This window comes from Pongo abelii, chromosome 10, assembly GCF_028885655.2.
Source record: "Pongo abelii isolate AG06213 chromosome 10, NHGRI_mPonAbe1-v2.0_pri, whole genome shotgun sequence".
Lineage (NCBI taxonomy): Eukaryota > Metazoa > Chordata > Mammalia > Primates > Hominidae > Pongo > Pongo abelii.
In genome coordinates, this window is record NC_071995.2 from 57324153 (window position 1) to 57341398 (window position 17246).

The window sequence follows — 17246 nt, forward strand, 5'->3', positions numbered from 1 at the left end:
CATCAGCTAACAGAACAAAAAGTTTTACAGTGCTTTCTCATACAATGTCTGGAATTTATGGATAACACCAGTGGTTTTGGTCAGGGATTAATATTATTATTACTATTTTAACCACCAGGGCCAGGTGGTGGCGCCAAGTTCATCTAGCTATTTATCTTACTTCTGTTTCTTTCCAACTTTTTGCTTTCTCCCTTTTCTTCTGTCTTATAAACTAGGGAAAAGGGGAGGTTGGGGAGAAGCTGGAAAGGACAACTGGATAAATGGTGTTCTCATTCCATAGCTGTGTATTACAGGGAGTCTCCTAAATGAATGCTTTCTTCAAAAATACCTAACGGATTTCCTGCTTGATATATTTCTATCTTAACTTGATGCCACCCACTTCTGCTCTCAATTATAGTAAATTTTATCTTCATCTAAGATATTCATGGCAAAATTTAAAAGTGTGTCTGATATGGTGTATTTACTGCCTCCTCCTTAAATCAATTTATTTTTAACTTTGAAGTTCAAGAGTACATTGCAGGCTTGTTACTTAGGCAAACTTGTGTCATGGGGTTTTGTTGTATAGATTTTTCACCACCCAGGTGTTAAGCCTAGTACCTATTAGTTATCTTTCCTGATCCTTTCCCTCCTCCCAGCCTCCATCCTCCAATATGTTCCATTGTGTGTTGTTCCCCTCTTTGTGTCCATGCGTTCTCATAATTTAGCTCCCACTTAGAAGTGAAAACATATGGTATTTGGTTTTCTGTTCTTGCATTAGTTTGCTAAGGATAATGGCCTTCAGCCAGCTCCATCCATGTCTCTGAAAAGGACATGATCTCATTCTTTTTATGGCTGCATAGTATTTCATCATGTATATGTACCACATTTTCTTTATCCGGTCTATCACTGATGGGCATTTAGGTTGATTCCATGTCTTTGCTATTGTAAATAGTGTTGCAATGAGCATAATGCGTGGCTGTGTCTTTATAATAGAATGATTTATTTTCTTTTGGGTATATACCCAGTAATGAGACTACTGGATCACATGGTATTTCTGTCTTTAGATCTCTGAGGAATCACCACACCGTCTCCCACAGTGGTTGAACTAATTTACATTCCCACCAACAGTGTATAAACATTCAGTTTTTTTTCTCCACAACCTCACCAGCACCTGTCATTTCTTGGGTTTTTAATAATACCCATTCTCACTGGTGTGAGATGGTATCTCATTGTGTATTTGCATTTCTATAATGATCAGTGATGAGCTTTTTTTTCATGTGATTTTTGGCTACATGTACGTCTTCTTTTGAAAAGTGTCTTTTCGTGTCCTTTGACCACTTTTTTATGGAGTTGTTCGTTTTTTTCTTGTAAATGTGTTTAAATTCCTTATAGATGCAGAATAAAATTTTTCTCCCATTCTATAGGCTATTTACTCTGTTGATGATTTATTTAGCTGTGCAGAAGCTCTTTAGTTTAATTAGATACTATTTGCCAGTTTTGCTTTTGTTGCAATTGCTTTTGGCACTTTCATCATGAAATCTTTTCTCGTGCCTATATTCTGAATGGTATTGCCTAGATTGTCTTCCAGTGTTTTTATAACTTTAGATTTTACATTTAAGTCTTTAATCCATGTTGAGCTAATTTTTGTATACAGTGTAAGGAAGGGGCCCAGTTTTAATCTTCTGCATATGGCCAGCCAGTTATCCCAGCACCACTTATTGAATAGGGAATCCTTTCCCCATTGCTGTTTTTTTGTCAGGTTTATCAAATATCAGATAGCTGTAGATGTGGGAACTTATTTCTGGGTTCTCTATTGTGTTACATTGGTCTACATGTCTGTTTTTGTATCAGTACCATGTTGTTTTGGTTACTGTAGCCCTGTATTAGAGTTTGAAGTTGAGTAGCATGATGCCTTCAGCTTTGTTCTTTTTGCTTAGAATTGCCTTGGCTATTTGGACTCCTTTTGGGTTTGCTTGAATTTTAAAATAGTTTTTTCTAGGTCTGTGAAGAATGTCAATGATAGTTTAATAGGCATAGTATTGAATCTGTAAATTGCTTCAGGCAGTATGGCCATTTTAACGATATTAATTCTTCCTATCCATAAGCATGAAACATTTTTCCATTTGTTTGTGTCATCTCTGATTTCTTTGAGCAGTGCGAATCAATTTCTGGACTTGGTCCTCTTGACTTTATTGACTCCCACAGCCTCCTTTGGTAGATATGCATTATCTTCCTACCCCTAAATATTGGAATTCTTTAAGACTCCAGTGCATTTCTCTTCTGTGCTTTAAACTCAAAGCTAGGTGACCATATCTAATTGATACCACTGGCCTCAGCTTCTCTCCTTATCTCCAACTCACATATTCAACTGCTTACTCAATGCCTCCACCTGAATTTCTAGTAGATATGGCAAACCTACCCATTCCAAAAAAATAACTTATTTTTTTCTATTTCTTCTCTCTCCAAACATACTAGTCTTCCAGTCTTTATTAGGCCACAAATGAACCTCATCATTATTCTGAAAATGTTAACGGTTTTTCAGTATATTTTACATACTTTACGATTTCTCAGATGCTATATATAGTCCATTTGAATACAGTTGTCCCTCAGTATCTGCAGAGAATTGGTTGCAGAACCCTTCCATACCAAAAATCTGCAGATGCTCAAGTCTCTGATACAAAGTGTCATAATATTTGCATATAACCTATAGCAAATCCTTCTGTATAATTTAAATGGCCTCTAGATTACTTATAACACCTAATAAAATGTAAATAGTTGTTATACTGTATTATTTTTAAAATTTTATATTACTTTTATTGTTATATTGTATACACACTCATACATTTTAACATTTTCCATTTGTGGTTGAATCCACAGTTGCAGAAGCAGGAGGCGCAGAAGACCGGCTGTATACAGTAAATGAAATCATTTATCTCCACTTCCGTTGCTACCATCCCAATCTAAGCCAAATCATCTTTGCCCAGACCATTTAAATTGCTTCCAAATCTGCTTCTACACTTGCCTTCCTAGAAGCAGTTCATGCAGCATCCTAAACAATATTATTGACATATATAAATGATTCTATCAGTCTCTTGCTCAGAAGTCTTCCTAAGACACTTAAAATAATCCAAAATTCTTACTATAACCTTCAAAGCCCTAGGTATAAGGTTTCCTGTCTCTCATTCTGGCCTCTTTGTCTCCCTCCTACACTTTTTTACTCCATTATAGTGAAACCATACTTTCTTCTGCTTCTCAAAGGCATGCATTTTCACCTCAGGGCCTTTGCACTTGTTTTCTTTTGCCCCAAATATTCTTACTACAGGTAATCACTTGGTTTATTTCTTCCTTTCACTGTTCTCAAGTCAAACATTCCCTCTAAAGAGAGTCCTTTTGTGGTTGACTTTACTTAAGATAGCCCATTCTAGTTGTCTTATTTTCTCATTCAGTTTATATTTCTACATATTGCCTATCACTAACATCGCATTATACACGTATTTGTTAATTATCTGATAGTTCCACATAATGTAAGCTTCCTAAGGCCAGTTTACCATAGTTATTTAATTCTCTCTAGCATCAAGAATATTTCCAGGCCTATAGCACGTGCTTATTATTTGGTAAATGAATTATTAAAGGGGAAGAAAATATGTCATTTTGAACTCCTCAAAAGTAAGCTAGATGACAATTTCTAAACCATTATTCATCACTGCACTGAGTTCATCTCAGTGCAGTGATGGATAATGAGATCAATAGAACACAAGTGAGAGTTCAGGACCAGAACTGAACATATATGGCAACTTGAATTATGTCAGAGGTGGCACCATTGATTGTTGTAAAAAGGATATACTCTTCAATAAATATATTAAGACAATTGGTTATCCAAAGGAAAAAATCTAAAATGGAGTCTCTAACTCCCATTCTATAAAAAAAGTGAATTGCTGAAAGAATTCATGCAAAGTTCAATAATATTTAAAAATATATATAGGACTATAGAAATGTGTCATTATAACCTGAGAGTAGAAGTGGATTTACTTAACAAGACACAAACAGCAAAAACCGTAAGAGAAAAGATTGACATATTTGCCTAGAATCATAATGCAAAACTTCTTTCTTTCACCAAAATAATACCATAAAACATAAAAAAATCAACGACAGATCAAGAAACTATTTGCAACACCTGTAATTTACAAATGATTAGTGATGTAGAATATGAAAAAACTTCTATATTATGTAGGCATATAATAAGGGGAAAAAAAGAGCAACATTCATATACTAGTGATAGAGGCAGGAGGCAGACAAATGCCTAGGCAGATAAGTAAGGGTCCCTGGAGAATCTCCAATCTGCCCCACTAGTGTTTGCACCAGATGTGTTTTTGCAGTTAAGAAAACCCTCACAGGGTCTTGCCTGGGCATGCCTGCAGTGGACTGGAGGCCCACATGCACTGTGGAGTGGGGTGGAGTGAGCAGCAATTTACACCTTATCCATGGGAGGATACCCTCTTCATCTCGTGTGTGGTGGCTTGGTATTTGATCTGTAAGGTGGGAGCCTGATGGCAGGACCCCTCTCTCTGCTGAGAGCTCCCTTTTAGCTTAATAAATTCTGCCTTCCTCACCCCTCAATGTGAATGTGTGCCTAATTATTCCTGGTCATGAGACAAGAACCTGGATTTAGCTGAACTAAGGAGCAAAAATCCTTCATCAATAGCAATTTACAGAAGAAACCAGCCTGTTTAATTAATAGAAGATAGTCAATGACACTTATAATGAAGAGAATAAAATAAAGAAAAAAAAACATGAGATATAATTTGCCATTCCTCTAAAAGGGAACAGTCTTAAAAATGGCAATACCAAGTTTTGGTATGTAAGGGTAAAGTGGTAAAGCCACTTGGGAGATCAATGTGGAAATATCTAGTAAAGTTCCTATGAACCCAAATTTTACTCCTTATAATATATTTCAGGGAGTGTCTTACACACAGAGGAAGGGAAAATGTATAAGAATAAATTTGAGCTACCTAAACATTAATAGAAGTTTTTATCTAAAAGTAGTATTTTATACAATGAATTATTGTACAGCAGTTAAAGTGAGTGAACTGGAGCTACATCTGTCAGTGTGGATGCATCTCTCAAATATAACATTGAGTAGAAAAAAGCGAGGTGAAGAAGAATACAAACATGTAAGTTATACAAATACAAATATGTAAGTTATAAAAGCTTGCAAACAATCTTATAAAGGAATACACACATATTAATATATATTTATTATACATGTCTCATTGTATGAATGTAATTATCTTATAAGAACATATACTAAAGAAACTTAAGAAAAGCATCAATGTCAAACTTAATCTATTAATTAGGGTATGGAGGGAGTTGAGGAGAGTGTGATGAGGGATCAAGGAAAAAACACAAGGAATTTCAAAACACACTGTGATATTTTATTTCTCTTATTGGGTATGGGCACATCATTGTCAATTTCATTTTCTTTTATATATTTGAAATATATTAAATATATTAAAATATAATTTTCAATAATATAATATAATTACTATTATGAAAATCTAAGATGAATATGCATCAACAATTTTATTCAGCTCATTAGTTAATGAGGCAACTAGGAAGATGTTGTGACCAGTTGAAAGAATATTTGAGAAGTATTTGAGAAGCTAGAGTATGTAAAAGAAAGCAAGGTTTTTGAATAAGATACAAAAGAGGTCCAATTTCATACTTCTGAGATGTCTGTTCAACTAGAGAAAAGCTATCTGCCATCTTGTCCCCTCAAATCCCTAACTGCTTTGCCAGCCCTGAACTCTACTGTTTTTCTCCATAGCGTGACATAGTTGTAAGCTCTATACTTTACACTTCCTATTTGACCTTCTTGCCTTGTGCTGGGATTAGCAAATACCCAAAAGGAAAATAGTGGTAGTGGAAGTCTGTCTTTCCTCAAAGCATTTCTCTTTTCTCCAGAATCTCAGCTCCTTAACTCTTGGCTCTTTGCTCACCCCATATCTTTAAAGAGGTCTCATTTGAGTATCTTGTCTTCTCTCGTCCACTTTCACAGTTGCTCTTGATGAGAGAGTTAGTCTAATACAAAGTACTTTATCATCAGTGAAAGTAGAATTCCCTTCCTGATTTAAAAAATCTTTTTAATTTCAGTATTTTGACAAAAGATAAATGCTGAATTTATTTGAAGTAATAGGTACACTATATTTAGGACTGATGGAACAAATATTTTTCTTCTCAATTTTTATTCCTAATGATAACAGTAACAATAAAAAGGGGGAAGACCAGTTATTAAAGCCAGAGTAGAGCTGTGAAATACAGTATAGTTTGTACTAAGTATACGTAGAAGGCTTAATGCAGGAATTGAGGGAGAAAAAAGGATTACTGAAAGGAAGGCAATAAAACTAGAAGAAACACAACAGGAAATAAGAGTCAGGAAACACAGGCCTGATAAAACAAATCAAAATGAAATGACAATGACAAGATAAAATGGTCACAGAGTTAAATAATTGATATGAACTGAAAACAGATATCTACAATGTGTGGCTAACATGTCTCTATAAGAATAAAACAGATTGAAATAAAATCAAACTTATAAGAAAAGTATTTTTCTGAAATATAATATTATCAGCAAATTTAAAAGCATGTTGTGTCCTAGGAAGAGCTGATACAAAATTAATCAGTATTGAGATGTATCCTTGAAGGCTCCAGTCTTTCAAATATTAGAATCCTTAGGACATTCTGGCTAAGTACCAAATTGTATATGAAAGGGGCAAAAGTCAAACTAATCTCAGACTTCTTTACTCCAAAATTCTTTACTCCAAAATGACAGTGATATACAGCCCATAAAAATGTCAAGATATTAAACTCTAACCTAAGATTATCCTTCAAGTAAAAATGCAAGAGTAAAATAGTCCCGAACACATGAAAATTAAAACACTATGGCACCTCTAAATTCCTTTTACATAATTGAGTGAATAATAAAATTCTAACTGAGAAACACACCCAAAAAAGAGTTCAGAAGTGAAGAAGTAGTTTTAAAGCCATTTAATAGAAATGTAGCCCAAAAAATAGTAATAGTTAAGATAACAGAAAATAATATAAAAGTTATAAACTTTAAATGTATAAAAATTTCAAAATAAAAAAAGCAGGAGGTGAAAGCACAAAAGAAAGGCAAGTAGAAGAAAATATATCCACTGTTTTCTTTATTACAAGTATTAAATAGGGGAAGCATAGAAGTTTAAATATATTATTAAAATATGAAGTTTTTCGTAAGAACATAAAAATACTAAAGCCATCAAAAGATGAGAAGCAAAATATATATAAACTAAAGCAAAAACATGGATAATATAGTAAATGATAGAAATAGGAAATATTTAAAACACAAAATCTAACATAAAGTGATAAATTAAGGAAAAATTGTTATATCACTAATTGTACCTGTTATAAATTAATTTAGCAAATAAAAAGTATTACCAGAAAATATATCTGATAGAATATATAAACTATACTTAAATAATTCTAAAACAAATTGGTATTTAAATCTCTGAATAAACGTAAAACTGTAACTATAAACAGATGAAGCAAATGCCAAAAATTAATAATAAAGAAAGCAGTGATTCAGCTAAGAGTATACATACAGGTTGAATTTACAGCAAAAACTTCAATAAAAAGGAAAATTTTATAAAGATTAAACAATGCAATTCCAAATGATCTCTTTAACATGAATATTTCTATACCGAATAACAGAATCAAAATCTAGAAAAGAATCCTGCAGGAAGCAAAAGTAAAAATAGAAAAATCTGTCCTAAAAGATATATGTTTCCTTAAATGTTTTTGCTTACTTCTTTCAATACAAGACGAAATAAACAAAAACATTTAAGAATATAAATAATATTATTAAAATAAACTTAAAAAATCAAATTACATCCTAAAATAAAACATCAAGTTCCCATGAAACATTGACCAAATATTAGTTCCTAAAGGATACTTTCTTAAATTCCAACTGTTGAAATAGCAAGGATGACTGCAGTCTGTGACAAATGTGCAAAAAAACTAGAGATAAATAATCAAGATGAAAAAACTCAAAATCCAACCACATCAATCTAAAATAAGAAATTTGTTTTTTATTTCACAAATTAGATCAAGGGGGAAAGCAGAAATTAAAGGATTGCTGGGAATTAATGGTAATTTCAAACATTACCTATAAATTAAAATACTGTATTTTTATTGAGAGCTTTTAGTAGTAGAGTCTGTGCAAAAAGGAAAATGCAAACAGATAAGAAATGTAGGAATTCATAAATTACATGTTGTATCTTAAGAAAAAATCCATGAAAGGTAAGGAAATAAAAAGAAGAAATAAATAGTTGCACAGAAACTGGTGATCAAGAATACCATCAAACTATAACCAACACATACAAGTTTGCTTCCTTGAAAAGAAAAGTGGAGCAGTAAGTAACATAATGTAGAATAAAGGGATGAAGCCCAAATGCACATAATGTATACTAAAAAAAGGAGAAAAAACATCAAACATTTATAAGACATAAGAATAAGTAAAAAAAGAGCACTTTGATTAAATTTATGCAATCCTTGGTTTGTCTTTTTCTCAGAACATATAAATTAGGCAAATTGACTTCAGGTTAGATAAACAGACCAACTTTTTGGTTAGAGAATAAGAAAGGTTGTCAAACAGCTGTCCTTTGCCCTCTCCAAATATATACACATACAGAGCACTAGGGCATTTTTTTCTCTGGTGAGTTCTACTAAGCCTTCAAAAACATAAAATTCTTATATTATTAATACCAGTGTTCTCAAACTTACCAATCATTTGGAGATGTTATTAAAATACAGATTCTGATTCCATTGATTTGGGTAGGATGTACGATTCTAGCAAGCTCCCAGGTGATGCTGATGCTGTCAGTTAACAAGCCACATGTTGAATTGGAGAGGTTTGCATTGTTTCATTACCTAGAGAAAGAAAGCTTCCAAACACGTTTTACAAAGTGTACTTTAAAATTGATATTAAAAGCTTATACATATATTCCCTAAAAGACAACTACAAAACAGTTTCTGTTATAAATATTGATGGTATTAATACTAACGCAAAATAAAATATTTACAGATAGAATCAAGTTGGTTATTAAAAGAAACACACAACACGATCAAATAGTGTGGTTCTACTAAAGCCCCCATGGTTTGGTGTTAGCAAAGACATGAACAAAATCTACTATATTACTAGGTGAAATGAGAAAAACTTATTATCTTCATAGATGCTGAAAAAACATTTGATGAAATTCACCACACATTACTTATTTTTAAAAATCTAAGTAAAATTAAAATTATAGATTAAAATGGAATGACAAAATTTAAAAAGCCTCATCAAAATTAGAAACAAAACAAGGATTTTTACTATCACCATACTTACTCTATATTGGGTTTAGATGACTGTGAAATTAGGCAAAACAATATCAGATACTTTCAAAAGAGAAGGAAAAATGTACCTTTATTTGTAATTGATGTAAATGTAATACAACTGGAAAACCTGAGAAAATTAATTGAAAATCACTAGACCTTTAGTTTATGATAAAGTTTGCATTTCAAATCAGTGGAGGAAATATTCCAATACTTGTGTTGGGATTACTTGCAGAGGCATATCTTACACAGCCTAATCCTTACTTTACCTTGAGCAAGAACAAATGCTAGATAGAGAAAAAGTGTAAACGTAAAACAAACTAACAACAAAAAGCAAACAATATCTACCTGAACACCCCCAAAGCAAGTAAATATACACACATGGAAACAAACAACCTAAAAGTAGCAGGAAAAAAAGATGGACTTCTTTTTCTGTGAGTCATAACTCTTTTATGCATTTCAGAAAACAGAGAAGCTGCTGAGAAAAAAAAATTGAATTATTTGACCAATTAGAAAGTCAAAACTCTTGAATAGTAAAAGTATCTTCAAAAAAAAAATCAAAAGACAAGGAAACTGGAACATATTTGTAACATATAAAAAACAAATCTTCTAATGCCATATTGGCAAAGATTAAAAGATTATATAACAAAGGATGACCATATTGCAAATAGATTGTGCTACAATCATATAATGTTAAATGATTACTGCCATTACAAGAATGCAACATATTTATATGTGCTGCTATGAAAATTGTATTTGTCCCACAGAATATTGTATTTGTCCCAGCAGGTAGAAACAAATACCCAAGTTGAATCTGGAATAATTTGTAGTCGAAGAGAAACTAGAGGGGAGACATTTTGAAAGCAGAATCAGCAAAGTAAAGGAAGAAGTAAAAAATATTCTGAAAATTTTCAGCCTTAGTGACTGGGATATTTATTATTATTATTAAAACGTGAAAGAAAAGTTTATTGTTATTAAAGGTAATACAAAAACAGTACCAGGTATTGGCAAAATCTGAGTATTCTGGAGCCAGACTTTGATTCTCACGCTGTTACTTAATAGCTGTGTGACCTTATGCAGGTTATTATTTTTTCCTCTGTGACTCTTTCTCATCTTTGAAAGAGGGTACGTATTCACAGAATTGTTTGATTTACAGCTCTAAGAATTAAAAGAGTTAATATTATAAAAGTGCTAAGAAGAGTGCCTTGCTTATAGTACATGTTAAGTATCTGTTAGCTATTAATATTAAAACAAATTATGCGTTGCTGAGTGTGAAATACTACTTGAGCATTTAGGTCCCGAGGTACAGAAGACAGAAATGCTGGGCTAGGCTGGATGCTCATGCCTGTAATCTCAGCACTTTGGGAGACCAAGGCAGGTGGATCACTTGAGTCCAACAGTTTGAGAACAGCCTGGGCAACATAGCAAAACCCTGTCTCTACAAAAACAAACAAACAAACAAACAAACAAAAACGCAAAAATTAGCCGGGCATGGTAGCATGCACCAGTAGTCCCAATTCTCTCTCAAAAAAGAAGAAAGAAAAAGAAAAGAAAAAAGAAATGCTAGGCTAGATCTTGGCATACAGACCAGAGTAATAGACAGATATGTTTGCCTAGACTGAGGAGTTTCTCAGGATGGCTAACTCTCAGGGCAAAAACAAAGTTACCCTATCATTACTTGGAGTGGGGAGAGAGACAGTACTCAGCACCAAGGTAGATTTTCTAGGCTAAAGCAACTTGTGGACTCTCACAAGTTCATGTTATTTCAGCCTCCTTTCAGAAGACATTCTCTAATAACAGAAGGCACTTGCCAAATCATCTTCTAGGGATAATGAAGGGGGAATGACGGTCTTAAGGTAAGATTCCAAAACCTAGTTGTGCAATTTCCTCATGCTGGAATTGCATCCCCTTGTATTAGTCAGGGTTGTCCAGAGAAACAGAACCAATAGGAATATCTAGATATATTAAGAGGAGGTTTATGGTGGGAATTGGCTCACATGACTATGGAGGCTGAGATGTCTCATGATATGTTGTCTGCAAGCTGGAGATCCAGGAGAGCTAGTGGTGTAATTCAGTTTAAGTCCAAAGGCTCAAGAACAAGGAGCTTTTATACCCAAGGGCAGGAGAAAATGTAAGTACCAGCTCAATAAGAAAGAGCTGGCACCCCCTCTGCCTTATCTGATCAGGTCCTGTTACAGATTGGATGATTGGATGGTGCCCACACACATCTGATAAAGGTGGATCTTGTTTGCTTAGTCTGCTGATTCAAACGCTAATCTGTCCTGGAAACACCTTCTAACAGACACACCCTGAAACTGTATTTTACCAGCTATCTGAGTATCCCTTATCCCAGTCTGTTGACACACACGAAAAAAATTAACCATCATCGTCTTGATTGAATGATCAGGCCTTTAGTAACTAAGTAGATAGTTGTTGATTTTACTTCTATGTTAGTTGGTCTAAATGTGTCCTTGAGAATTATTAAACATATTAATTTTTTTAATGCAGTATTCTTTAAGCTCTTAGAATATCTGAGAAAGAAGCAACTTAATTAAAAATCAGCATTTGTGATTAGGAATGTGTTGTTCTTCCTGTCCATGGAGTTTTAAAACACGTCCTCTTCCATCCAAGTTACACAAGCCTCACTCAGTTCTTGAAATCTCTCAAGAATTGCTGTTTATTTCTTTAGGGTGTTCCCCAACTAGAATCCCACAACGTGAATTTTGTGTCTGTTAGACCATCCCAAACAAACCACGATAATTTACTCTAGCCAATATTCCATGATGGGTCATCAAATAAATGAAGAAGGTGACAGAAGGTTATATATATTTCTTGACCAAGAGTATTTGAAATTTCCCATCTCATGGAAAGTTCTTCTTTTCCATCAGTCTAGTGAGTGTGTGGTGTAGTTTACCTTCTATGCCTAAGTACAAACAAAACTTAGGTGAGGGAAACTAGATAAAATTTATAAAGTTTACCAAAATATTGGTGCCAGGAGGTAGAGGGTGAGGTAATCATTCCAACTTAGTCTATATTTTGTATCACCTCACTTATCTGAGGAGAAACATCACAGAATTTTTTTTCCATACAAAGCTCAAGGTGACTTTGTGCTGCAAGGTTATTATATTTTAATCTCCAGATCAGATGCTTGAATCCAATACAATCTGAAAAAAATTTTATGTACAATGTTTAAAAGAATTGACAAGAAAGTTTCTGTTTAGGTGAAGTTGAAAAAGGTCAACAGAATTATGCTTCAGTGTGCTAAACTTAATATATATGCACAAAAGAATGACCACAGGAATGTTCTCTTTCCTACAAAATGTTTATTTATTTACTATTTTACACTTGTGGGGGAAAAGTCCTAAATTTGAAATTGTCAATAGTGTCATTTAATATTAATAGATTCACACCACACTCCTAGATTAACTTTTAAACATATTTTCTGACAAATTGTAGGCTGGTACTGATGACCTAGTTTCAGCAGTGAATAGCTGCCACTCAAATTTCTCAAGAGAGAACAAAAAATTCATATTTAAAAATACAGAATTTCTCAGTACTGAATAGCAAAAATGTTTATGGAGAGAATCGTGTAAATTATCATCATTTTTAAATATGTCTGAAAGACCCCTGTTAGAAAATACTCAGAGAGACAGCAATCTCTTAATACAAATTGAATCACCAATAGTGTACTCATATTGTGACATTATCAAAGCATGAAAGATAGAGTATTTCGTGCATTGAAGAAGATACCATATTTCAATGTATATAGCAAACATTAATGTATAATAGCTTAGTATAAACCAGGCTGATATGGAGCAAATAGTTCTTTTAAAAAAAAGCTGATGTGAAAGGAAGCAGTGAAGCAACAGAAGTTGATAATTCTTCATAAGGCAATTTGATGTGATAAGAATTGGCATTCTTTTCGTTGCAAAAATGCTTATAAGAAGTAATAATTGTGGAAGCATGAGAATTTACTGCAATAAGCTAAACAAAACGCTTAAAATTCAAAAATACAATTTTCCCCAAAGAACTTGAGATTAAAAGTGAAAAACTGCTCAGAATATACATATTTACACTTATCTCTTGTAGAGCATATGTTTCCTTCCAAGCTACGCAAGGATTTACCATTTGCCATGTTTTCACAGATTAAATATTGTTAAATGCTCCAAGGCACAGTTCATAGCTACTTTCAAGATTAAAACTAATAAAAAATCTGTTTTAAATACATTGTTATTATTTGACACTTTAGTGGGTCTAAATCATATAAAGACAGTCAATTTTATTTTTCCATACTTCAATACTACAAATGTTAGTGTATTGAATATTAATACGATCAATTGCAAAACATCTAATTCAATTATATATCCCTTTAATTCTGTACTAGATACTTTTACAAAGTTGGTAGAGATATTAAAGTCTTGAGTATTCGTTTTACCTCACTTTTCCTCTTCTATGTACAATTATGTGTTTATGTTTTTATCACTTTTTGCTTTTTTCCCATTATTCCTTATAAAAGCAAACAATAATTTTAACATCTATAGGGTCCTCTGTGTTTAACTTTAGTCTTTTCTTCTGCATCTTAATAGTAATAATACTATATTTGGAATTCAGGGTATAATATCTTAAGTGGTATGTCTATACAATTTCCTTAAGGTAATTACACTGTAAAATTATAATACATGCACTGTTACTACAAACTACAAATAGGCCAAACTGTATTCTGGTTTGTTTATGCTTATTTTAATAATCTTGCAATACATTATTTTTATGTACAAATTATTTTTGCTTGGCCTGTCTGGGCTAATATTAACATGTATAGTATATGTTTATGCTAAAAATAAGAAGCTCAACCCTTAAAAATACATCCACTACACCAAAACCCAAAATCACTTTTACAGAAACCTATCAATTAATGGGCTTATATCCAAACATCCAATTAAGACATCAAGTATTTAATAAGTTAGGATTATATAGTTTGATTCAATAGAGACTCATGTTACATAGATATTGTATAGATACTTTACTGAGATTTTTCATTTTTCTTGTAATGGACTCCTTTGCTTAACAGTGTTCTGGGTTACAATTATTGTGTTCATGTTGTATATGGAAGAACAGACCCAGAATTACTTTATGAGAGAAATCATAATCTTATTCCTAGAAAGCCCTCCATTAAGCTATGGAAATAATTTTGAAGTCTAAGTAGGCGCTTGAATGAACTACAGAAGATAGCCACCTTCTTCCTGCTGCCCTTTTTCCCAGCTCAGCTTCTAGCTGGGTTCCAGTTTCTTATCTTAAAATAAAAATACAACTAGTGCTTACCTCATAGAATTATCATGTTGATTAGATAAAATATTTAAAGCACTGTGTGCCAGCCAGTATGTAGCATTCAGTAAATTCTCAATAAATATTAGCTGTTTAGATAACTGCATATTAACATAGTAAAAGCTCTAAGAAGTCCTTTAGTAAAGACATTTACTTTGCTTAACTTTATCTCAACATTTCCTTATCTTATTAGAGCCTATTTACAACCCACTATTGACTTTGGAAACAGGCTATTTGACAGGTATGTTGCCTGCCTGGCCACGTTGTTTTGCCCTTTTGAGGTGTGTGTGTGTGTGTGTGTGTGTGTGTGTGTGAGAGAGAGAGAGAGAGAGAGAGAAAGATAGAGAGAATTATCATTTGCCATTATGCCACTGGCCAAGTTGAAACATATTTTATAAAAACATAACTATGATACTTCCTGTTTTAGATATTGAAGAGTTCAATTTGTTGACATTGCTCCCTACATTATACATTGTATCCTCCTTATAGGAATCCTCTGCATTAATTGTTCCTCTATATCAGATCAGTGAAAAGCAATAGTCTCTTTATGAGGTAACTTTTTAAAATTAATTTTTAATAGACTACTAACTATAAGCAAATAATTTAGAGTCTACAAAGTATTTTTTTTTTCTTTTTCGTGTCATCCTTGCATAGGAGCCATGCTAATCGTCTCTGTATCATTACAATTTTAGTATATTACTGCTGAAGCAAGCATGCAAAGTCATTTTTTTTTAATGATAGCTTTAACATCTACACTACTCAGAATAAAAATAACATTTTATTCCTAGTTTCTAGCAGGTTCGCTGGCAACTAGTAGGAAACCATTAAGTGCTTTCCTAATAAAATAATAAAAGCAGTTAACAATAACCATATTTATTTCATCTAGATAATTATGTTTGTAGTTATAATGCAAATATTCTAAGAAAATTATTTATATTGTTTAAAAACAGCAGGTTGTATCATAATATACACTTGAAGCGGCCTATGAAAATCCACTCTCTACTGCGCTGCTCTCCACCACCTGACCTCTTCCCAAAATGTCTCGACTTTGTTCAGCTTTCTCTCCTTCTTTGCGCTCAAAGAATTCGACCCATCCCTGGTAGCAGGAAGTGAATCCTCATTTGTCTAAGCTAGCAGATGGAGGTTCCATTCTACCAACCAATAATCTTAAAGTATGGGAATAGTTTGTAGTTCTGGCCAATTGTATGAGAAGAAAAATATATTGGGGGAACACTTGGAAAATTTTCTTCACTTTTTAAAATCAGAATATAAAAAGAGTTAATCTCCTTTGCTGGTGGTTATCGTTGCCATGTCTGGGTGTGATGTCTGGAACTCTGGGTAAGTCAAAGAGCGAAGTCAGTAAGTGTGGGGGTCGGCGGTAGAGCAGAGATACCGGAATAAACTAAGTTGTTCATTTTCTTTTCGCGTCACTGGAATAACCAATCCTGAAGTTGTCCTTTCCTGTTATTTTCTGAGTTTCTTAATTAGTGAACTAGTAAAATTTCAAATAAAGCCCAGTTAAGGCTGTTGAAACCGTGATTTTCTGTCACTTGTAGTCAGAGCATCCTAACTGCCATACTCGTCTGGCTCCCAACACTTTTACTTGGAATTTTAAATCACTAAAAGTACTTTTTGTATTTTAAACTTGTTATGTGTGATACTTTTCTTTTCCTCTTATTTCACTAAGATTACAGATGCTAGACAACCCTTCTCTCAGATTCATTGGCATTTTGTTAAATTGAATTTCTTTTGCCTATCTTGAGAAATGTTAATCTGAATAGAAATGCTCTATTTTTAAACAGAAACACTTGTTAAAGTTACACTTCTAGAATACCTAAATGTGTGGAAACTTTAGAAGCGATGAACACTTTTCCCTGATAAATGTCCCGCATTTTTGATTCATGGTGATTTTGTTTTCTTCCACATATATTAAAAACACAGAACATTTTAGTCTCATACTTTGGCAAATCTCAAGTAAACACTCCAGGACTGGCAAACTGATTGCAATCGAGATATTCTTTACAACTATCTTTAATTGCACATTTCAAAACTAAGTTCCCCTGGGCTTGAAATTTCTCTAAAGAGAATGTATCATGTGGAGTTTAGTAGAAGGGGCAAGCGCTTGCATTGCTCCTTATTCCTCATCGTGGTATTTGTATGTCTCAGTATTTTGGATTTGAACATGCTGCTGGAATCTGTCTTTACTTTTCTGTTTGTGAAACATACTAAATAAGGTAGAGGCTATTTCTCTGTAGGAAAAAATAAGCCAAAGGCAATGACTTCTGTCTTTATCTTGTAACATATCCTTCCCATTAAGAGAAATCCATTATATCAAATATTAAGTACACTGACACCTGAAATAAAAATTTTTATTGGTTTAGTTTAGGGATTTGAGAAAAGAAAAAAAAAACTCATCCACCAGAAAATTCTAAACTGGTAGCATTTTTATTCAATTGTGACATGATTAATTTTTTATCCATGCTAAACTTCTTCCACCAATTTCTATTTGCAAATTCAAATGAGTGTCAATAGACTGA

General features: G+C 33.1%; 1 pseudogene; it reads right to left on the reverse strand.

Annotated features, from left to right (window-relative positions):
• Positions 1 to 15322: 15322 nt before the first annotated feature.
• On the reverse strand, positions 15323 to 15423 carry LOC112135906 (U6 spliceosomal RNA; annotated as a pseudogene).
• Between the last annotated feature and the right edge of the window lie 1823 nt (positions 15424 to 17246).